General features: G+C 43.2%; 1 long non-coding RNA gene across 1 annotated transcript in view; it reads right to left on the reverse strand.

The window, feature by feature from the left end:
- The window catches only part of LOC126050610 (uncharacterized), an 83,829-nt gene that overhangs the window by 14,682 nt on the left and 44,726 nt on the right, over window positions 1-24,421 (reverse strand). Inside the window, exon 2 of the long non-coding RNA XR_007509603.1 lies at window positions 12,332-12,599. This is a non-coding gene — a long non-coding RNA (uncharacterized LOC126050610). The remainder of the gene's footprint in view (window positions 1-12,331; window positions 12,600-24,421) is intronic.

The following is a 24,421-nucleotide window of genomic DNA, read 5'->3' on the forward strand; positions in this document are numbered from 1 at the left end:
CCCGTGAATTTCTTTTAAAGAGTCTGTTCTTTTCTGCCATTAAAACCAAAATTCTGTTTTCCGTTTGAGTTGCCTGATGCAGAAGAGAAAATGAAGATTTGGTACCAAAGGATTCCGTTTTCTCAACAGCTTCTTACAGTACATCGTACATTGTAACAGATTTTAACCCCAGTGCTGACAGTCCTGCTCGCCTTCATGACAGAGGCAGTAGATCGTAGGAAGAACCTCTGCCACACTGGGTAGCTACTCTCATTTTTCTCCAAAAGGCCAAAAAAGCTTGAATGGGCAGAAAAATATTCCAGTGGATTCAATATACTTTCATAGCATGTCCATGTCCAGCATATTTGCAGTAAAGGAAACACATTTAGGATATGCCTCCATCTAACAGGGTATCTCCTGGCTTCACAGGTTGGAAACTAAAATTCTGTGTGTCCTATATAACTTTCCCCTTTCATGCAGGCATAACCCCACCTGTGATGTGAAAGACCGGGTTTTCAGCTCTTAGTTGATTAAATACTGCTGCATAGCTTCTGTGTGGAAGCGGAACATCATTTGAAGTAGTTGGGGGGAGGGTTTTGCGCTGTGCTAGATGCATAAAATGTATGGGTTTTAATCTATAGCTCAAGTAGTCAACTGCTTGAAAAAAATGTCACTGACAGTTGTGGGTTTTATGCAAGTGCCAGCATTAAATAGCATTATTTAAATTTGCTTCTAAATACTTGTTTGATAAGTAGGGATATGTATGATTTATTCATATCACAATTTACTGAAGCATGTTAGCTGGGGGTTTTTTTCTAATTTATACCCTACTGTCACTCTGGTTTTATATATGTTAGTTTAAAAAGATTTGCCCAACGTAAATAAGAACAATTACAGAATTACAGAGCAGGATTACTTCTGAAGGGAAAAAAAAAAAATAACTGTGGCTTGTATTCTCAGTGGCTATTCTGTTTGACTTCATCATTAAGAAAAGTATTCAGAGCGTCTAAAGGGTGAAGAGTGGAGGAGTGTGTTTTCTTTTCGATATGATAGCTGCATTCAAGTTATTCTTTCCTTTACAATAGATTTTACCTAGCTTTATCTTCATAGGAAGCTGCTTTCAGTTGAAAAGCAGAAGTGAATAGGAGTGTCATGACATAGGATTAACAGTACAACCGGATAGTAAATCAAATGTTTGAGATGAAAAAATGTAGAATGTGACATGCATCAGGAGAATGAACCGGCAGCGTTTCGCCGAGACGAGTGAACAGATAATGTATAATTATCTGCGGAGGTTCTTGAGACCTGGACTTTAATTCAACTTCCAGAAACACACGGCCCATTTTAACCAGTCAATCTCTGTAATGAATCTAATCACAATGTAAAACATTCCGAGGAACTGCGGGCCTTACAGAGTGCTAATTACAGATGAAACTAGCCTAAGCCTTAGGAAAAAGAAAAAAAAAGAAGGCATAAAGAAGGAGAGGCACACTGTTTTAGCCGGACCTGCGATTCCAATTCAGGGCGAGCCATGCAACTAAAGAGATCCAACAAGTGCCAAAATTAAAGAACAAAATTAAGAGTTAAAGTCTTGTACATTTTATTATTTGTCAAAAACTTAATAGCCTTACAATAAGCAGGAACGGTGACCTCTTGCTCTGACCAACAATATCTGTCAGAAAACACATATTGCCATCAGATCCTTCTGCAACGTGGCACTACTATCACGGTAACAAACCTACACCAAAGATAAATGCATTTGATCTTGCTATATGATTTGAATGCATTTGCGACTCTGTACTTATGGTTTAAATTCACTGTAGAGAGCAACTTGCAATACTTTTAACAGGCTCTAATCTCTCTGGTTTCAGTTTGAGACCAAGAGGCATTTCATATCATCAGCAGTGGATTTATATTGTATGCTTAGAAAATAGAAATGGATTTCCAGGGGGTTTAATTTATCAATATCTAGTCTTTATGGGAAACATTAGTTTGCATAGGAAAAGGGGTTAAAAGAAGGTTTAAATTATGTCTCTAATATTTCCTGAAAACTTTGTACAAAAATGTTCTATGCCACAAAAGCCCATTAAATATTCAAACTTTAATATACATTCCTCAGTAACAAATGTACAGTTAGATAACACATAAAGAATTATGAATGACTAATTATATTTTGCATATTTACAGCAAAGACAATTAGCAAATAGCTTTTATATGCAAAATAAATGAAAAAGTAATTAAGATGCACTAACTAGAGCAGCAATATCAAGTCTGTTGTCTTGTGATTCATTCCTAACAAACATAATAATTATGCATTCATTGTCATATAATTAAAACAGCTCTGTCCTTTAGAAAACTGGTTATTTACTGTATAATAACCTGAAGAGTGGCAGAAGTTCCCCATAATGGTGAGAAGGATAATTAAATATTTCTTCCTGGTGTCTGCTCACTCAGTTGAGTTTATTATCTTAAACTTGTGTGAGAAAACATTTCCTCTGCAGTTCCAAAAGCTCACCTATTCACCACTGGGAAAGTTAAGCCTTTGCCACGCTGCGCTCCCAAGCCAGCTATCCAAAACCTCCCGGGGCGCTGCCAAAATGGGCACAGCATTAAAACCCATCCCAGGATGAGAAAGCTCAGGGGTCCAGCCTAGGGAGGATGGGGACACTCTGCTTAGAGCCTGGGGGTCCCTTCTCCTCCATGCTATGACCTTGGTTGAACTTCTTCAGCGTCATCGCCGGAGATGGCCACATGTTTCATTTTGTGCGTGGAGAATATCCCCCGACCTGAACGCGTGGGCAGAACTACATCCCTGTAGGACCAGGGACTTATTTGTCCCACACCGCAGCCCCCCAGCTGTAACACAGGCATCACCGCACCTCCGCTCTCTGTCTTCTCCTATTCCCTTCATTTCCCAGCTCTTATTATATCTCAATAAAACATAATAAATCGTCCAGTCTCAACTGGAACCCTTAATCACTGCCGAACAGAATAGTAATATCCAGTACTGTAAGCCGTCTTTATAATACTAATATCATCAAGCACTGGTGGGTTTTTTTTGTCTCAAAATTCTGTTTTCCTATAAACCTCAACTGCAGAACCCGCCGAGCTGCAGTGGAGGAAAAACAATGTAATTGCTTGGCTGCACGTACGGCTGGCCTGGATCAGTAATCGGATTTCCAGGGACTCAATAGGTAAGGGGCAGGGCAGAGGGAGCCAGGTTCACCTACACAAGCTGGGACGGACGGACTTAGCTCGTGCTGCCGGACAGACTTCATCCTCCTCTCCGAGCCCTTGACATCCGTTCTTGCTCCTGTCCCAGCCAGTCACCTTCCCGCAAAGGGAAGGGATAACCAGTCCTTTTAATGGTTCTCTACCAGACTCTCTTTCCTCTCATTATTTGGGCAAAACTAGGCATGTTTTGCTGGTGAAGAGAGAATCCCCAGGCATGGAGGGGTCTGTGCAAGGGAGCGTGGTAAGACCAGAGAGGTCCCCATGGGCAGAGGAGGACTCAGCACCAGCCTCACGTAGCCCCCTGCAGAGGCATCCAGGGTGGGTTTTATCGCCTTCGGTCCCCGTCACCTCACCCTCCATTGCTAGGAGTATTTGGGGAATACTGATATTCACCCTGAAGGGATGGGGCAGCTAGACCCTGCTGGAATATGCACGGAAGGAAAGAAATAAAAGGACCACAGCTCCCAGACACGCTGGAAATGGCACTGTGCTTTTCACGCAGTGCCCTCTGGAAGGCAGGGGATTTTTGCACAGATTTCTTAATACTCCAGCGGGGGGGGCGGGGAGGGAGGCGGGGGGAATAGAGTCCCTTTGGACTTTGTTACACAATTCATTTACTCAGACTTTCTCATCTGCTTGTTTCCATGTCAGGAATGCACCGAGACTTCACCTGACCTACATGGAGGGACCCCCCTGAGTTGCTCCCCTGCAGCGTGATATATTTCTTTTAGGAGAATTGTGCATCCTATGAAGCTCCAGTCCCAAAGGGTCCCCATCCCGCCCCGTTTCTAATCCAGCACTTAGTGTTTAGAACAGAAAAAGGGGACAGATCATAATTTCAAGTAAATCCTACAGAACAGGTCTTTGCTGGTGCAGAGATTTCAGTGTCTTTGGGCTGCACTTACACTCCTTAAGGCTGACCTGTTGCTTAGGTGGATTTCTCAACAGCTCTGTCTTTCTCTATTACCCCCTTTGAACCAACCGTAAGAATGATTTGTACTTCTGCTGAGCAACCAGGGTTTACCCGCTTCTTGCATAGCCAATGCTTAGCCCATTGCTTGAGTCAGATAAGGATGGAGGGGAAATACGTGTAAGTATAGGCAATTCAGCTGTGATCTCTTTGAGACCCTGACCCATTTTTCCAGTCCCGCAAACCATCTCCACCGCTTATGAAGGAAGGGGGAGCATTAGCCATCCTACAGGGTGCAGTAGCCATCCTACAGGGTGCAGTAGCCATCCTACGGGGTACAGTAGCCATCCTACGGAAAGCATTAGCCATCCTATGGGGAGCGTCAGCTCCCTAGAGACTACAAGGTGTCAGGATATAGCAGTTCTGTGCCCAGCTCTGCGCAGAGCTGTCAGGATGACAGACTTAACCTCCCTCTGTCCCTGTTTACCCAAAGTAAGAAGATTGTAAAGCTTACTTAATGTTTGTAAGTGCCTCAGGGTTCTTATATTATAGGCGCTATGTACATGCAAGTGTATTATAATACATGTCATAACAAGAATTAATAAACCACAATGTATTAATTTAAAGGTAGCAGACACTCGTGCATGATAGCCTTTCTAGCTGCTTCCTTACAGGCACCCAGAAAATGATATTTAAGTTAAAATCAGGTTAAAGAAAAAGAAAGCAGTCAACCACTACTGGATACTGAGTCTACTAGTAAATATCAATTATATAAAACGAGTCACCGATAAGAACTTTGATAAAAACAGGTGTTAGAGGAGAGGTCACTTGGAGAGAGAGATGTGACATACAGATTCATTTCAGAAGTTATACCGCTCTTTTTGGAAACCTGGCTTTTATTTTGGGCACTTGTATTTTCCTGAAGTCCTTTCAAAATATCAGGGACCCCAGCAACAGCTGGGCACAAACCCAGAAGGACGGCCCTTTTGCCTCAAAACTTTGATGGCAGACAATGTGAGCCCCCAGGAAAGAACCAGGAGGTCCTCTATGACCCCATCTGAAAGCAGGGGGAGAATCAAAAGCCCTTTAAGCATTCCCAAACGTAGAGGCAACCACGTGCTTTAAGCACTGGGAGAAAGTAAAGTATACGCAAAGCAGGATGGTCAGGCTCACAATGTAATCATAGCTGCTCCTAGACCTGCTAAATGAGGGATGGCACTGAAGTAATACTGGCTTCAGAAGTAGGATGGACTAAGATTTGCCTGTAGCCCGGATTCGGGATGGCGGTGATGATCCTCAAGTGCTGGAGGATCCCGTGAAGAGCTCTGGGACCTCCCTGGTGCTTAGAGAGGCATGTGCATGTGCTTAAAGACATTCTCAAATGGGAGTCAAGAGGCCAAGCCATTAATAAGACACGAGTGCTCACATTTAATGTGTTCTGCACATGCAATCCAAACCCGCCAACAAGCTCTCCTGACAGCTACGAAATTAAACTGCTACCTCTACTTTGGCAATGAGCTGTTGCACCTGAAGCAAGAGGATGCAGCAAGGCCAGCTCCCTATTTCAGCTTTTTCTTTAATCTTAGATGAAAAGCTGGTTTCTTTTACCTTTCCAAGGTGCTGTACCCCCTGCATTTCTCCTGCTGCAGAAGTCACCCCCAGCCGCGTCCCCCTGGGCACAACCTCAGCGCAGCAATGGGCCAGCAGCTGGGCTGTACCTCCAGTATAGGTATATGTAACCCTACTTATGGGTAGGGATAAGAGGCCTTTGGTAAAAGAATAAAATGAGCTCTTTCTCTCTCTCTCTCTCTCTCTCTGCGTAAAAGAAAGAGAGTAAATAAAATTGCAGCAGCTACAAGCTGGTGACATTATACTGTCATAATCCAGAAATGAACATTGATTCTGAAGAAGTCGCTTCTTCAAACTTTAACGCAACAATTAAGTATTCCATTGTCATGGCTCAATTAAATGGTATGGCCTGAGAAAATTGGGGATTGTAAAGTGAGGATGGAATGTGCTTTGATCCTCTTTCCAGGGTTATTGTTTCATTAATAAATGAACATGTCATTTGTCTCACCAGAGGGAGCTCCTGCCCTCCAGGCTTTTTCCCTTTTTTGTTCAGGTTTTATAAAGATGAATTTCCAGTGCTCTGAAATACCATGGATTAGTAGTTAAGCCTGACAGCACTTCGGGGAGTAGTGGGCTTAAAGTGCCTCACACAGGTCTCCAAAGCACTTGTTTACTAATAGAGGAAATCAGCGACCGTCTGCAGCTGCTGATATCGCATTACCATTTGGAAAGACAGTAGCTGAGATAACAAATCACACAGTTTTAATAATTACTCCTGCATTCCAGTTTTTTGTTTCCTGCGTAACTGCAAAGGCTGGATTTCTTCCAAATAAACAGATAAAAACAGTATGGAACTTTTATCTTTTAATGATAATGACAACACATCATGTTTCACTAAAAGTTTCCTGCTGAATTTTTTTCTGATTTCTAGAGTTTCAATAAAATGTAATTATACTTTATAATTCCACTCTTTTAATCTTCACTTCAAAAACTATTCACAGTTAGCAAGTTTGCTAGGCGCGGAGAGGGGGTGAGGAGCAGAAGCGGACTTCCCCCACATCGGGCTGTTCATAAATTCTGTCTGGGGGTAAACCTGTCATTGAAACGGCACAAACTGAGCTGCTTTGCATTCAAATTAATACCTAGTTTAATTTGAATATAAAACAGCTCCATTTATGTGGTTATTAAGAAAAAGTAACAAAACCATTTGGCAATGAATGGATGTTTAAGATAGGATACACTTGCAACCTATTTCTTTTCCGTTCTTGGGGTTTTCTCTTCTTTTTTAATCCTTTGGATCCTTTGGTATCAGGATGTTTTCATATTGCTAGATAAGGCTTTAAAACAAAACAATACCTATAAAATCCGAATGGTTAATATATACTCTGGGAGCCAAAAATTCCCATTATCCCAATACTGAATTAGACTTCATGGGTTTTGTTCGAGTACACCTTCCCATCTTGTCCTTTGCTATGCTCAGAGAAAAGCCACCGATTTCATTAACAACTTTTCTTGCTAAATAATTTCATGGACTTATTTAGGAGAGCAGAGAAGAGGAGGAAGAGAGGAATACCTTCCTCTTCCAATTCAAAATGTTCAGACTTAAAGGTAAGGTAAACTTTTCTCACAGCTTTTAGTTTGCTTACCATCAGCCCATGTTCCACTGGGTGATTAAAGAAAGCTTTTTTAAAGCATTACTTCAGAATGATCTTAATTGGTGCAAGGTTGAGCCCTTTCTAGGAGGGGAGGGAAAAGGTTGAATAGCCTTTTCAAGTCACATGAAAGTTTCTAGGATGAATGTACGATAATTAGATTAATAAGTAGCTTAATTTATCACAGCTAAGGATTTCAACAGCCACACATTAGAGCAAGAAAAAAAAGATTAGTGTGATTCCAGTTTGTAAAAAATTGTACTGAAACTTGATTAACCTTAAATACAAAGTGCCTTTCTTTTTGTGTGTAAATTCAGTAGTTAAGGGAAAAAAAAACACTAAAATAATCAGAAAAGTCCTGTTCCGTTCCTTTGTGTTCGCTAGCTAATGAGAGATATCGGGGTTGTACAAAACAACTTTTCCCTGCGAGGTTATTCTTCCTAGAACATGGATTTAAACGAAATCTGCAATCCCTACCACTGTTGCGGACCCTGAAGATTTGTGTGAGGCATGAGATAACGTATGCAGGGGTTAAAAATATCTCTAGCATCAGCCATTTTCATTTTAAAATAAAAGAAAAGGAAGCAGCAAGAAAATAGGTGAAATATATATTCTAGCATAATGCAAAGTCATATTCCACTTAGTCCCAGTAATGAAAAACGAAGGAACAGGAGCCTGCGTGCCAGGCAGAGGTATGGAAAACAACTGTAGCCAAAGCTAACACGGAGTGTGCAATTAGGGATGACATTAGCCTTGCAATATTCGCTCACGCCAAGCACGACGTCTACAACACGGCATCATTTCGACAGCGCTCTCCGTTGCCGGTATCAGCCTAAAATCAAACGTGGCAAACGCAGAAGCAGAGCGGCAACTCGGTGCAAAAAGACCCTCGCTCGCCGACGGGAGATTCATGTAAAATATTGCCAGACCATCCAGCTTTCCCCTCGCCACCGTCTCTGCTTCCTTACAGGACAATCCCTTAATAGAGAGTGAAATCTGCTGTGCTTTTTGATGTTGCCATCCACCGCCGAGGTTGCTTTCGGTGGTGTCATTATTTATCAGCGCTAACGTCAGATTTCATTAATCTAACTCCTTAACACTTGTATCACAGCAGACAAAAATTCCCAGTGCTTTTTATTAAGGCGGCTGGCACCGGGGCTAGCAAAGCCCACGGAAAGGTCTGGAGGACGGTGGTGTGGTTCCTGTCAACGCTCAACAGCCATCGTCATTTTGAGGAGGCCTAATGCAAACCCAGCGGTAGTGAGATGCGAGATGCTGCGTTTGTGACTCCCTGTCCTGAATCCCTCTTTGAAAGCGGATGATAAGGGGGAAGGTTGGTTCGTATTCGTAGGAAACCGCAAATGAAACTACTCAGGGCCTAAAATAAAATTAAAAAATGAAATAAAATAAAAAACTGTAATGAAATTAGAAAGGAGGACGGTTTCTTTAATTTTATCTCACACTTAAGAGATGACTAAGAGCGCTAATGAAAGGGAGTGTAATTATAGCCCAGATAGTGCATATTGCACACGCCGTAACGTCGGAAAGGTTAACTCTGGCAAAGAGAGATCATACAAATCAAAGTGGCTGAGGGCACTCATGCATCGGCCTGTTTGATAAGATTGATAACTGTAACCAGTAGCTTAGGAGAATCGATTTCCACTGCCGGGGATCTCTCTGGATGCTCTCATCTTTTCTTCTGTTTATATGAAAGTGAAGCTTTAAAGATGTTTTATCATCTAATGGCGAATATGACACACAGTTACAAACAGAATCTTTTTTTAATCTCAGAATGGAAAATTTAAGCGGGGCAGTGATTCACTTTAATTATGTATATTGAACAAATTTGAAGAGATGAGAAGAAACTTGTTTTTCAGCCCACTGAACCCAAGTGCTTGCCTGTAATCTAAAATGGATATCTAATTATTGTTTAACATTATTTATTTAGGAGGAGTTACGACCTCTAATTTGCCTTTAAATGATTAATTTAGTGTTTAAATAAAGCTCCCTTTATTTAATAATGTTTTCTTTAACCAATCTTCACTAATGTCAATAAACTCTTTGTTTAACCTTCTTAAAGGAAACATTTTCTCAGCTCTGAGACAATTACGAATTACCAAAACCCGTATAGAAAAATGAGCTAAGTAATTACCTAATATTATTGCAGTGTGCTTAAGAAGAGAATATTCCACACCAATAACATAAGGCAGGAGAGAGGAAACAAGCTTTGCTAAATATTGAGCATTTTAAGCAGTCTGCCTCTTTTTTGAGGTGATAAGGTAGCACAGAAATACACCAAAATACTAATAGCTTGGTTAAATAAACTCATCCACTTCTATTAGCATCCTTAAGCGGTACTTTGTTCAGGTCCCAGGCACAAACCGAGCAACACAAATATCCCCACTCCGTATGTAAAGAGATGGTCAGATGAAATGCGGGTGCCCTCGTCCTGTCCCCAGCCCTCAGCAGGGCACCCTCACCTGCGGCCAGCGTGGCTTTGCACCACCACAGAGCTCCCTCCATGTCTGGGACCGCAGGGGACGAGCTCAGACATGGGGCAAGGGAGCGCCAGTCACTGCCCCGAAACTCCACTCCAGACCTTTAGCTGTTTTCTGAAGCTGACCCTCACATAGAGGTAGAATCATAGAATCATAGAATCATTTAGGTTGGAAAAGACCTTCAAGATCATCGAGTCCAACCATTAACCATGCCCACTAAACCATGTCCTGAAATGGCACATATATATCACATTAGAGTATATACTGGCCACTGATTTTGAAAGTGAGCGCCTTTTGGGAGTCCAAGTGTGACTGCTATGTATTAACTACTGAGTACCATTTCCACATAAAAAATCATGTTTGTGATAATGTGTATGTTTTCTTGGTCTTGCTTAGATCCTCCATAACTTTGCTCTGAAGTACATCGAAGCTGGGAAGATCGCAGGAAAAAATAGGCAGCAAAACCAAAAGTAAATTGATGTCCACAAGGCCTGAAAGTGGCAGAAGGTAAGTAGTGGAGGAGAAAGAGGAGAGGCAGAGCTTCCAGCTGGAGCCAGATGAAACAGAAAAGCCAGGAGTGGGAGAAAGCGGTGAGAAGGAGCAAGGAGAGACTGGGAGGAAAGCAAAAAAAAAAAATCCAAGGAGTGAGGTTCACAGGATCACAGAAGCGTTAAGGTTGGCAGGGTCATCCAAGAGCAGCTCAGGCAGCTACAGCAGGCTGCCCAAGACCATGTCTAGCCTGGTTTTGAATATCTGCACAGATGCAGACTCCACAGCCTCTCTGGGCAGCCTGATCCAGTGGTCAACCACCCTCATGGCAAAAACGGGTTTTCTTATGTTCACATTGAGTTTCCTGTGCTCGTGCATGGGATGAGGTCTCATTCTTGGGCTTGTCTTATTATTGACCCAAAAGCTCCCTGTGGGCACCGAGGAATGTCCCCCACAAGTGAACACGGGGCAGGTTCATTGTTATAGTGGGAACAAAGCCTGAAGCTGCTCAGGAGTGGTGGGAGAGCACTGGGATGGAAACTCCTGTCTCCTGAAAGTGCAGTCTGGAGAAATGTCCTAAGTGGGAAAAGAAAGGATGGATAGCTGGGCCACAAACTGGGAAGGGGAAAAAATTGCAGCAAGCTCTCAGAAGAGAGCAATGTATGTTAAGTCAAGGTGTGAGTCCCAACTAAGGATTAGCAGAAGAGCTACAGGAGAGACTAAGAAATGTCTGGCCGTCCCTTAACCACATTGGTTTCTGTCTGGAGCTCAAGTGATGGAGGTCTGAACGAGAGCTGTGGTAATTTCTAACTTGGGAAATGTGCTGCCTTTATTATAGACAGAGTTGAAAGGGTCCTCACATTCAAAGCTGTATTTTTGTACAGCAAAAGCAGCAGCAGAGCATGAGGGTTTTCTGTGCAATTACTCCTTCCAGGTCTTGTTGAAGATCCCAGGCAGAAGAGGGGGAGAAAGTCTCCAGATTTGAATGAGGAGGGCTGAGCAACAGTGAAGGGCAGCATGAAGGCCACAGCATTGCAAAAGTACAGGGAAAAGGAAAAGAAAGAATATGGGTGTGTAATAAGTATTGATAGCAGCTCTTGGGAGTAAGAAAGGAGAAGGAGACTGGGGAGGGAGCCTGGTGATCAAAAGGCTGTATCTAAATGGATCCGTCAACATGGAGGGGGAATTAAGAACATGCTTAACCTTGCATTTCTTACTTTAGGGCTCTTGCAACGTGTGGTGGGTCAGTTTGAGGAGGCAGGTACCCGGCCCCAGGGGCCAGATCATGGCTCCAAGCTGGTGGTAAGGTGCACAGAGATGTGTGCTGGCACTAATCTGGGGTCCAGGAGGAGCAAAGCCACGTTGGTGTGACTCCAAGCTCAGCTAGTATTAGGCATCTTTCATAGCACCTTGCTCTTTCTCCGCTTTTTGGGATGGTGGGAGCCCGGGAGCGGTGCGGTGGGACTAGCACACCCAGCCAGGAGCAGAGCTCTCTGCCTGACGGAGACTGAGGGGTCACCCAGGGACATCAACACTGCTGCTTCCCAACACCTGAAACCACCCAGTGGGTCCCTGCTCCCCTCCTAGTTTCTCCATTCCCTGACACAAAAGATTCCCCTTTGGCTTCTTTCTTTATCTTAAAACTGGCAAAGAGATTTTGGCTATTTATTTTTTGAGGTTTTGACATTATAGTTTCAATTTTTTCCCCCCAACCATATGGGCTAAGATCTCATCCAAGTTGTAGATGTCTAAATGAAGCAAAATCTCTAATCCCTGATCCTTAGTTATTCGCAGGCCGTATCTAGGATGACACACTGGGATGGCTAATTTGCAACTGATTTGGTAGGAGGAATATCTATGTCCCACTTATTCCTTTTCTCCCACCTTGTCCTGGCACTTGTCGTATCCCATCCCCAGAAAACCCAGAGTGTCTGAGGCAACATAACAACAGAGTCCAGCTGATACCATCAATACAACCAGGAGTCTCTTTTAACACTCACCCGCAAGCTGACCTCTGCGTTAAGTGATGATTTGGGTCCACAAAATGAATGAGGAGGACCTGGGAGACCCCCAAACTCCCTTCTAAAGTGAGCAGAGTTGGGACGAGCTGCCACCATATCGTCCCCTCGATGCTGGACCAGCACATATGGAGCGAAGAAGATTTCAATCCCACCTTCAGCTTTGCCCCTGGTTCTCCATGTGGGCTTCTCCTCCCAGGGAATGCAGCTGCGGCCACCACTCCAGATGGTCAAAGTGGGACCACAGCCCCTATGTGAAAGGTGAACAAAAGGACGGTGAGCAACTACGTCCCTTAGAATCTTCAGACGCCAACCCACCATGAACCGTCGTCCCCTGATGTGGGATGGGAAGCAAAGCGTAATCTCATCTGTGTTACAGGTAAATGGGCAGATGCGTTTGCCCTCAGGCAACCTGAGGATACGCCATCCCCTTCTGAACATAGCGTGTTAAAGAAGGGCCTTCTTTTAAATAGCAGTTTACCTTCAGGCAGCTAACTCCATCAATGGCCAGCTGCTCGTTAAGGGTCAAGAAGTGCCTGGTTAAAAGGTCCTGCCCCACCTTCGATGCAGCATGGACGGGTCCCTCAGGACTTGCTTGGCAGTACAACAACCTCCAGAGCAGACCCACAACACCCACTGGAGTCCTCCTAACATTAGAAGATGCCATGGCTTGCCTCAGCAGACATGGGAGGAATTTTCCCAAGAAACACCCAAAAAACTCTGCTGTGACATACAGGCGACAAGTCCTCTCTATCAGCCTATGTGCAATCCTCAAACAGCGATAGGATGCATCCAACCTTTTTTATTCTTATTTAAAAACTGTGGTATTGTGACTTTTTTTGAATCCCAGACAGGTAAGAATAAAGTGAAGGATTTCCTGCATCCCCCTCCTCTTTAGACAGGACTTGCACTGCACTCTCAGCTGCTAGAGAGCCTTACCAACCTAAAATAAGTAAAAATTTACAAATGTAATTAACATAAAAACTGCTGGTTAGCAAAGAATTTATTTTGCTTTTTCACTTCTGCTTGCTTTTAATCAGCCCCGCAAAATTCCCCCTGCCTGCATGGATGGGAATAGGTAATATTGTTTGATGAATGAATAAAATATCAGGTAGGAAGTGTCTTGTTTGTCTGTGTCTTCATTATCTCCTTCCCCGTCCTGCTGAGTTAGTGCATGGACTGTGTGTCTGGACCAGTGTGTTCTTCTTTACCGGTCATTCACTGTTTGGTTTGTACTAGCAGCTACCAGCTGGGAGTCCCGGACATAGGGTAAGATCGAAGGTGTTCGACGCTGTACAAATAACAAATAAAAAGATAATCCCTCCAGAACAAGTTCAGAGTTTTGGCAGATTTTGTTTTTCCCTGAACATCTTTCCTTGCTAGAGCCTTCATACAAATTTGAAATCTGAAGCAGGGATTAGTTCAGATGATAAATCACCATTTTTCTCTTTTTCCCTTTTGTAATTATTTAAAATGACAACATTATGGATTTTTCTCTAGGGCTGCAAATTCATTTAGATTATGTTGGTCAACTTTTACAGTGAAGTGCAGAATTCGGAGCTGTTCTAGGGATAGGGGGAAAAGCCAATTGCAGCCACAGGAGAGGAAAAGTTGATAGAAAATTTCAAAATAGAAGGCTTTTTTGAAAGACATGCAAACCCCTTAAGAGTTTTAACCACTCTTACTGGAAGAGGTGTGCAAGAATCCTTTCTTTCAATTCCCCATTTATTCTCTCCTTTTCTATTGAAGGCAGGTAATCTCAGATTATTTACCAGCATCTCATTTCCAACTCACAAGAAACGCCTCGAAGCCAGAAAAAAATACTCTCCGTCAGCCTGTTTTTGTTTTGCTCTTGTGTTTATTTTCATCTTAACATTAATTGCCCCATAATGTCTGCTTGGTTTTATCAATTAGCCTTTGCAGTGGGAAAATATTTTAGCGCCTAATACAGCGTAATGATTTTTTTCCCTATTTGCCAAGGGGGTTATTAATAAATGTCCCCACTGGGGTTACAACTCTGGTGCTCTGGTGTTTGCTTTAGGGGAAATGAGGGATTGGAGGAAAATCCTAACCAAACGGAGCTATAATTAGAGCGAAAGCAGCTGCAATTAGAAGTATATGTTCAATGACACCCACGGCACTAGGGGACAAACCTCCCCTCGACGTGGGCAGGGGTGACAGCAGAAACTCTGCCACAGCAAAAAGGGGGACACTCTTGGTTTTCCTGCTTTTCCAGGTGTCGCACCAAAGATCTGCACCCTCCGCTCAGCCTATTTCTCCGAGGAGGAAGGGTGTCTTTTCGGCGCAGGAGTGCTGGCCCGGCAAAGCCAACAGCAGACTCCTCCAAGCTGGGATTTCACCCTGATCTCTCGCTCCTCGCTATTTATTTAGCCTGAACCGCTGCCACCAGCGCTGCTGGGCTCTCTGGTTAGCTGCCAGCCGAGCCGGCCCTTCAAATGACACATCTCGGTGCACATCAGACATCCACGCTGTTTCCCACGGCGTCCTCTCCCGTGGCTGCAGGTACTCCAAGGTTGGACGGCGAAGCCTGGCAGACCTTGTTCTCCACCCCGCTGCCGCAACAGACTTTGTTCAGGGAGGAAAAAACCAGACGCCGTCCCTTTGGCTTTTCTGTCTGTTACAAATCTAAATTCTCCATCGCCGGGAAATGAAGCAGCTAATAGGCTGTCCTAGCAAAATTCAGTCCTGTCATCAGATACGGCTTTCTGGAAAGCCAAACTGGAAGGAGTTCTGCAGCCTGTTGAGAATTCAGGCTGAGATAAAATATCGGTGCTTGATTTTATCAGTTAGCAGAACAACAAGTTTAACAATAAGCACTTTCATACAGAAAGGACACATACGGAATTAAAAAATGCAGCAGATGTGCAATACTGCTTAATATGGCTTTTAGCTTAATTCATCCTATTGCAGAAATCTGTAATTCTCATGGTTTGGTTTCTGAACAACAGCTACTGATGTAACCTTTTGTCTTTCCTTGGGTTTTTTTGGTCAAAAAAAAAAAAAAACAACCCCAAACAAAACAATTACTATTATAGCACTATTAGCTTTGAGGATTTACAGCTTTGCTTCTTTCACAGCAGAGCTCAGAAGTGATAGAATTTACTCCGGGCAAACCTGACCATGTCCTTGCAAGTCTCTGTAGGGCTTCTCCTACTGGGGTCCCATACAGGCACCCCATATATCTCTTTGTAGGAAACAGGTTATTGCCAGCATAAGCTGGTTGGCTTTGTTTGTGACACCTCCCACCCTACCAACCCACAGAAAGCAGATAGAAAGCAGCAGTAAAAGGGAAGGTTGTGCCGCACTCCTGTCCTCCACCACCTGCGTGTGATACAGGTGGTCCATCAGAATGCTGGATCCACAAAATAACAGATTTCCCTAAACACCCAAAAAGAGGCAACATCATTCCTGCAGATTTGTGAGCACCAGAAAAGTCACCGAAATGAGGATGGGGCTTGTTGCCCGATTTCTGTGCTCCTCCAGGACATCACCTCCTCCACATCCCAAATCTCTGTGTTTTGACCAGAAGAGATCTGGTGGATGTTGTGATTACTGGTTTTCCAGTGTGAATGAACAGAGGTTAAAGGTAACCAAATGAAGAATTCACTGATTAATTGTATTGCAAAACAACCTGAGAATCGTGCACAACGGCCACTGCGGGACCGCAAGAGACAGCCCTGCCCCGCTGAGCACCCACTCGGAACACAGGGTCCGTAAGACTGCGTGGGAGAAGCAGTATCCACCACCAGCGGTTTTGAAGGAAGGAGCACTGTCCCTGGAAGGCGCAAGTATTTTATACCCTGCTTGTTCTTCTAGCAAAGCATTCAGGACCTGCACAGAGGAGTTGGGAACTGAACCCGCAGGACAACAGCTCAGCACCTTTTGCTGTAAACCAAATATTTCTGTCCCGACAAAAGCAAAGACGATGTTTCCATCGACTTCAGGAGGGTCTAGGCTCAGCTGATATCTGCTCTGATTCCTGGCCAGGCATTCACCACAACTAAATCTTTATTCAAACCCAGAACCTTTCTGAATTGCCATCAAAGTGCCAATTCTAGAGACATCAGACCATTTGGTTTCTTTTATTTGCTTCTTATCCTTTGAGTAGGGGGGTAATTATGTGTCTCTCCATGTATACCTTTAATCACACACCCACTGTATATGTGTATTACAGACCTTTAATACTCAAAGAAGCTTATAATTGATTTTAAATGTTGTTTTAAAGGGATATGCATTATACTAGGGATATTTGTGTATGTACGTACTCACCGACGTGCACAAATGTGTATTAGTACGCCTATGGGTGTGTGTATATATATATACACAATAAACATATGAGAACGTCCGTAGCTAACCACAGAGCTCAGCACCGTACCCTTTCCCCACTGTGCTTAAGGGTCTCAAACGAATACCAGGCTTTTAAAGCTACTTTTATTACCTTACCACCACCAGAAACAGCACAACCTTGTGCAGCCGCTTTGACACAGACGTTAATTTTCACTTGCAGCTGTGGCAATTAGAAAGTGTACTTAATAGAGTGTCATGTTAATTGTTGCAGAGTTAACCAATTTCTCCATTTAATTGTCAATTGATTAACCTATTGAAATGGTAAGTGACTCAGTTTCCTTCCAGAACAAACAGCAGCCACATATTGTAGCTTCATCCAGCTGGAGGGGGTACTCTGTGATTTGCTCAGCCTCAATGTGCTGGTATTTTTCTACACCTCCCTGAGCTTTTAATTAGATGAGCCAATTTTACATGTATTTGTCTGCTGGAAAGGTTATCTGTGCCGGAGCTGACCTGCAGAGACAAGGTTGAGCCTAGCGGTCTTAATAGAAAAGGATTTCAGCTATGACTGCTGTACTTGATTGCATTGTAATGGTAATTAACTTGAGACTTTGCCTCCCTCAATGTTTTTTTGTAGCTTTAACTATGCAATGAGATGTTTCCTCTGTCATATATATGCACTTATTAAGCTCTCATTGGATTCTAATATGCATGCAAATAGTCAAGAGTTTCTTAAGGCTAATACTACACTATGTAGATTGTAGTGCCATTAAGTCACTACAAAGATGTAGCCTGAAGCAAACTTATAAGTTTTTTTCTTTTTCGGCGAGCGTATGTGAGGATATGATTTTCCATTTTTGTCCTTTTTTTCAACCTAAAGGAGGAAGAACTCCCTCCGCAGACTTTTGCTCCTTTTTATCTGAAGGATTCTGCTCGCGAGAACCCATTTTAGCAACTTCTCCTTCTCCAACGAGCCTAAAAATGTGCTTGTGTTTTAAAAGGAAGATCCCAATGTCCTTAATTCAGTTTTTCAAGCTGGTTTGTAATCCATCCCCATTCCTACTCCTTTCTCCGAGCGGCTCGTTTGAAAGCCCTCGGTATCTCCTGTGTTTCTGCATGTTCTTTTACAGTACAGCGCTGTCATTTAATTACGAGACAATCCCCCACAACTGAGCAAGCATTTTCATCATTGATAATGTTGGTAGCAGGCAACTGAGACAAAATGATTACAAACCTATGTTGCGCTCAATAGTCCTTTAGAGGATTTCTCTCTTAATAGTCCTGGCTCATTCATGTTTGGTTCAGTACATTTGTTCTTTAAAAAAGGCATAGATTAGAAGAGTTTCAGGGTAGGTTAATAACTCAACTGAAAATGGCTGCTTGCATTGTCAAAGTCTGTTCCTGCAGTTGCCTGGTGCTTTCTTCAGTTCTTCCACACTGCAGCTTTGGCCCAGTTGGTAAACAGCTTAAGTCCAGACATCTTTTCATTCTCCGCGCAGCGGATTGAAATAAAAATGCATATAAGTGGCGACTGACTGGCGCTGGCCTGACAATAGCCTGTAACATTATGCAAGGGTATTTACATAGGAATAAGGCCTTGGTAAAGAAGACAGGGGCAATTAATGACTAGGGCCACACATATAAGGAAAGTTTGTCCAATCTTTTCTTCAATAAAGATCTTTTGTAAAGTGCTATGGAAACTCATGGAGGCCCCCAAACAGACTAGGAGAGGGACTTTTGTGGTGGGGTTTTTATGGTTGTGGGTTTGGGGGGGGGGGGGTTTAACCTTAAGTTAAAAGGGCCAAATTTTGTAAAGGTGAATTGTAATTCTTCTGTGGTTTTGAATTTTTACTATTGTGGCTTTTTTTAATTTCCTTTTTATTCACAAGAATCAGTTTTGTGTAGCTTTCTCCCTAGGAGAATGCGTGGAATAAATAAAGTGAATGATGTGCCTTGGCCAGGCAGGGTGGTAGAGGTGAAGGGTTTGGAGGAGACCTGTCCCAATGCTTGATGCCTCCTGCTAGCACAGGTTTGGAATCTAAGCTAATTTGTAAGCATTTAAGGCCTGATTCTGATCTCTCTTACACACCAGCAGCTCTGCGGGGGCTGTCAAAGCGCTTCCCTGCAGATGCAAGATAGGCAACTCTGCCTTCTAAATTCAGCTTTTTCCTTCATTTTGTCCTGGCAGATTTGGGTGTGAGCGTTTTTTTGACAAACCGAGGAAGCCCCGCGCTCCAGCTCCGGGCTGCGGTGCCAAATGCAGAGCACCCTCAGCAGCGGGTGTTGTGGGGACGTAGCCCAGGGCAGAATTTAACCCCAAGGCTTCGTCCTGCCAGATGGGATGCTCTCCCCCTCCCCAGGCTTCCAGACACAAATAATGAGCCCATTTCCCTGGGGGACACCAGCCCGCATCCACCCAGGGGCAAGGATGGCACAAAAGAGTCACAGCTGACGATGCCTCCTCCACCCACGGGGGCTTGAGTCGGTGGGTTTGCACATTCTGGTGTAGTGTGGACACACCACTTTGGGTCTGAAGCCGTCATCACCATGATGGGGTTTCTGAGACCCTCTTCATCAACACTGTGCGCTCCTTTGGTGTCTCCTTTTCCTTCCCAAGAAATTTAAGCCACTGTCCTCTAAGTCTCACTTGCCCCATGGAAGTGTTGAGGACCGTGTTTTCCGTCGGCTGCCATGGCACGTCTGTTGACAGCAGCTTGAATATGCCCACACCAGCTGAGCAATTTTAATTTCAGGTTCATCCATTCATGTTTAGAGACTGCTCTTTATTCTAATGACTGTGGAGGGCTCCTTAGTTTGGGTTGATGCCGTAACTTTTTTAACACACTATTTAGAGAGCTGTAGGTGTCTATCTTGGAAGCAGAGCAGGGTCCTACTGCTCAATCCATCGTATGTGTTCAAGAAGTCAATCCTTTGGTGGGCATGAATGAGGAAAGCCCCACTGATTTCTGTACAGTTCTGCCAAGCTTTAAACCATTTCACAATCCACTGCTGAATCCTTTTCCTCCTAGGTAGAGATTTTTATAGCAGAATATTACTCAGAGAAGAGAGAAGTACATTTCCTGGGACCCCCTGTCGTGCCACTTTCTTTCTTCAAAATAATTTAAAAAATCAACTCTCCCACAAAAATTAATTCCTAAAATGCTTGCTGGACGTTGAAGAGGGGGAAATAAACATTAATAGCACAAATGCATGGTTCCTATGAGAGAAGTGTGCACGGAGCAGAGAATGTGTTTCTGCTGCAGCCCTGGAAAGCTGCAGAAATCAATGCTTCATTCAAGGCTATTGATCAGTACTAAATTAATTAGACTTCAAGGCTTATGGCAGTTGATAAGACAACTTGTTAATTTAGTCAATGATAGTGTTTTCCCTAAAGCAGCAAATACCCTCTTTCTCAGAAAAGACATTTCTAGCACTTGCTAACCAACTTCTTTTTTCCCCCCCTCTTTTATTAAAAAAAAAAATTCACTTTACATTTAAATTAAGATAAGAATTGGACGGGGAGATACTTCTATTTACCCCTATTTGCCTTCTTTTGCTCTAACGTCGAAGCGGGGTGTCGATAGCATCTGATGTAATTTAATAGGACGGCAGCATAACATTTAGCTTCTTCGACCCCGGCCCATTGACGGCAATGTTCATTTGGAAAAGCTGGTGGGGAGAGGAGGGAGGAGGGAGAAAACCCACTTTCTAAATGTGTTGGCTTTTTTTTTTTAAAAAAAAAAAAAAAAAAAGGCAAACCCGGAGCTTTTGCTTCCCAGACGAGAAGGATGCTCACGGCCACTGACAAAGGCACGGGCGCTGGCGGTCCTGTGAGAGGTGAATGAGATGAAGGTATCCCAGAATACCCCAGCCATGGGGCTGTACTTCCTGCTGGCTGGGAAGGACAAAAGGACAAAACCGAAGGAGTGCCGGGGTCCCACCACCAGCTCTTGGAGGCACCAGTCTGCTACCAGCAGCACTCCAACCCTCGGAGAATGCTAATAAGCCACTGAAGAGCTCAGCTTTCCTGCCATAATTCTATAGCGCCGTTGAGGACCCCATAGTGTTCACTAAATAAAGACAACTAATTGAGAATTTTTTGCACATTTTGCTCAGTGGACTTGTTGTTCAGGCGGTTGGTTGGGGAGAATGTCCCCCTACTGACAACAGGGGCTGATTGTTTTGGCAGCCGCCGGGTTAGCGCCATTTCCCGGGTCTGAGGCTGACTTTCGAAGTATGACAAAAATGTTTAATTTGGGAATATTTTTTTTTTCTTTTTTAATTATGTGGCTGGGAATTATTTGGGCTTCGTGGAGAATAGGCTGTCCCGTGTTCACGTGAAAAAAAAAAAAATTAAAAAAATTGCTGGCAGAGTTTCTCAGAATAAAACCTTTGGTCTTTCTCTCTCTTTTTCTCCCCTCTCTCTCTTTCCCCCCTCTCTCTCTTTTTTTTTTTTTTTTTTTTTCTTCCCTCTCTGTATTTTCTGTGGCGAGGCCTACATTTTTGTGTCTGCAGGTGACACTTTGATTGAAACTAAAATTAATAAATCAGCTGAAAAGCTCACACCTACAGCTCACAGCAGGGCCTTGAAAACACGGTTATAAAGGGAGCTTTATGCCCTTGTGTAAAGAAGGAATAAATTACAGAAGCACTTGTTGCCCTTGGACTCGATTTTGCTTTGCAGGCTGGTATCTTATTTTTGGAGCTTATTGTTAATCAACAGGTTCCTTGTAGGTTTAGCAGGTGACTTTGCTATTAATCTCCTATTTGACCACTATAGCATATTAATGAGGTAGGCTTCTGGATGTGGCTATGTCTCCAGCACAAGGAATTAGTTTAAAAGGTGCACTCTTTACTCAATTGCTCACAGTTAACGATGCTGCAGCCCAAATGCAAAGTAGCATTTTCTACAGCTTGTGTAGCATTAGGAGTGTTTTACTAACATTATGTTCCTCACTGTGCTTTTCTTCTGTTGTATACTTATTTCTTCTCCATGGAGGGCTATTATCAGGCTTACTGGTCCTTCCTTCTCTTTATAGTTTTGGGGGCTTTCTTCATTTTTTATTCCCCTAACAAAATAAAGAAATTATGTATAAATGACAAAATGATATCCTTTCTTATTAATGTGCACCTTGGTTTTAATTAAACAATTCCAGAGCGCTTTGGAGGTACCATTGGATTTAAATGAAACGCTCGGCTCAACATTTATCTTCAAAACTAGCTTAATAAATATCATTATAAAGTGCAGGAATTCAACCAGCCCCATTTCACCTTGTATTTTGGGTCTGATTTAAGCTTGGAGTGAGGATACCTATAGGGGTACTTTAAGAACATAAAGAAAAGCCGAGGATTTAAGACTTAAATTTGTAATTACAAGGATCTGCTGAAATACATAATATTATGAGCCGGGCTACAAAACACCCTGGTGGAAACAACAGCTTTGTTGTAATACAGTAATTTCCACATTCCAAGGAACGTGCTCTGCCATAGATGGTTATTATTGGCGTTTCCTTTCATAACTTTCAGACGTGTGGTCTACCTCCCAAACAGATACATTTTCCTATTTAAATTAGCTCTGTCAGGCTTATGCCTGCAGATTCCCGGCATTTTTTTTTAACAAGGACTCTTACACGCAAAGGCATATTTGTGTCAGGTTAGATGTCAGCCTTGAGTTTTAGCCTGAACCGTAAAATATCTGTCTTTTATGGATTAAGGTCAAAGTTATCACGTTACTTTAGCTTGGTATTTTGGTATTCCTCTTCTTTCTCCTCTTTTAATTGGGATATATATTTGGGAAAAAAAATGTAGAAGAAACAAAATCTGCTAGAGAGTCATGTTTAAAAGCAAAGATATTTAAGGTATTAGTAACACTTTTACCACGGGCAGCAAGGGTTAGGTGCTGATGCACTGCACCTCTCATAAAAAAGCCTGTGGAAGGAGATGTATAGCACATATTCAAAGTCACATTCAAATTTCTATCCATATTTTCAAAAATTAAAGTGGATTTAAGCTGCAGCCATCGCAGGGTGCTCAGTTTGAGCCTCTGACAAGGGCTGAGGGCTGAGCTGAGCCAGGGAAGACACCCCAAAATGGTGCATTGGAGTGAAGCATCCCCACGGGCAGCCAGATATCGCTGGTCATGGGGGGACAAACTTTTGGGGGAAGATGAAATCCATCTGCAGACCTTGCAGCATCCCATCCTCGGAGCAGGTACAATGAACTGTCACGGCAAAACACCCAGAAACATGTTCACAAACTTGGATCTGACCCGAGGTGCTCCCAGGGCAGGACGTGTCGAGCTCTGCCCGTACATCTGTGTCTGCCCAGGGCGAGCTCATCATCGGGCTCATTTTCAGACATCGATAACTTGACCAGTTAGCTTGTTAAAACCAAAGTGAGATCTTCCCCATCTCAGGCCAACAAACTACCTAACTTCACTTGGGGGGAAAAAAAAAAGAAGGAAAAGGAAAGAGGTGTTTTTCAGCTCTGAGAACACACACAGTAATTACCACTGACTTTCATGTTATTTCTTTTTTAAGAAACCACCATTTAAACGGTTTTGCTGGATTTTTGTTTAGAGGTTTTGTGTTGTGGTCTTGTTTGTCAGGGTTCAAAGAAGAGCAAATTTTTACCGCACAGGCACAAACCCCTATAAATCAGGGTTCGTCGTTAAAACACTGGCAAACCCTTCAGTGAAGTGGTGTTAGCAGGGGCTGCTCTACAGCGTATTTCTAAGGAGGAATAGTTAATGTAACACAGTTTGGGAACCCTTCCCATCCCCAGCCCCCATCTCCCCCGAACTACTTACAGCACAAGGAGGTTTGAGCTTATTTTGTCTTTTCACAACTTAGCAAGATCAGACACATTTCTGCAATGCATATGCAGATTTTACCTCTTGTTACTTTCTCTAATGAGCTTTCACTTAATCAATTTGACAGTAGCCTTTCTTCCTTTTTGCTTCATATCCACTAGGAAAGTATTCAGGAGAAAGTGTTAACAGTTTCAAGGGGTATTAGCAAAATGAAATGGTGGCACAGCCAAATTTAGGAAGATCGCAAGAGCGCTTTACGGAAAGAAAAAAAAAAAAAAAGACAAGTTAAAACAGGGGATGTGGATTTAACAAGAATGTTTGTCTAGGAAATGAGCAGGACTGTAGACACCAGTTTTATTTCCCTGCAAATAATTCAAAAATAGTGCTAATAATGAGTAGAGATATCCTGATTTTATGTAATTATCTGGGTTATAGAAACAAGCACTTTCCTTGATAATATGTCACCCTTTTGAAAATAAAAATGTCCTCTTTAATGAGCTATTGAATGGGGGCTCTAGCCACAACCAGTCACCCAGGACAGGGATGCTGGAAGTCCCAGTGACCTGCAGAGCCATGGGAAGGGATCTGCAGAGCCCTATCAATCCTACGCACCCAGGTTATCAAAGCCAGCTACGTATTTAAGTCTTGTGTGGAGGGGTTTGATACAGAAACCCCTCTGAGGACCAGGCATTGGTAATTTCAATGAAGCAGATGATCAGAGTAAGGGTGATCTCTAGAAAAGAACAAGGGGTGATGGTGCCCCAACAGCTATGGCCCCAAGGGATGTCCGTAGAGGACATTTGATGCTTCATTATAGTCACTGTAATTTATTACTTGTGGAGATGGATGAGCGCTATTGCAATCTGGGAACCCCAGGAGGGACCGAGGGTGCCCAGGACTGGTGCTGCCCTGGCTTGCAGGAGGATGCTGCGCCCCAGTGCCCGGCCAGCCAA

Source organism: Accipiter gentilis, chromosome 25 (genome assembly GCF_929443795.1).
Source record: "Accipiter gentilis chromosome 25, bAccGen1.1, whole genome shotgun sequence".
NCBI lineage: Eukaryota > Metazoa > Chordata > Aves > Accipitriformes > Accipitridae > Astur > Astur gentilis.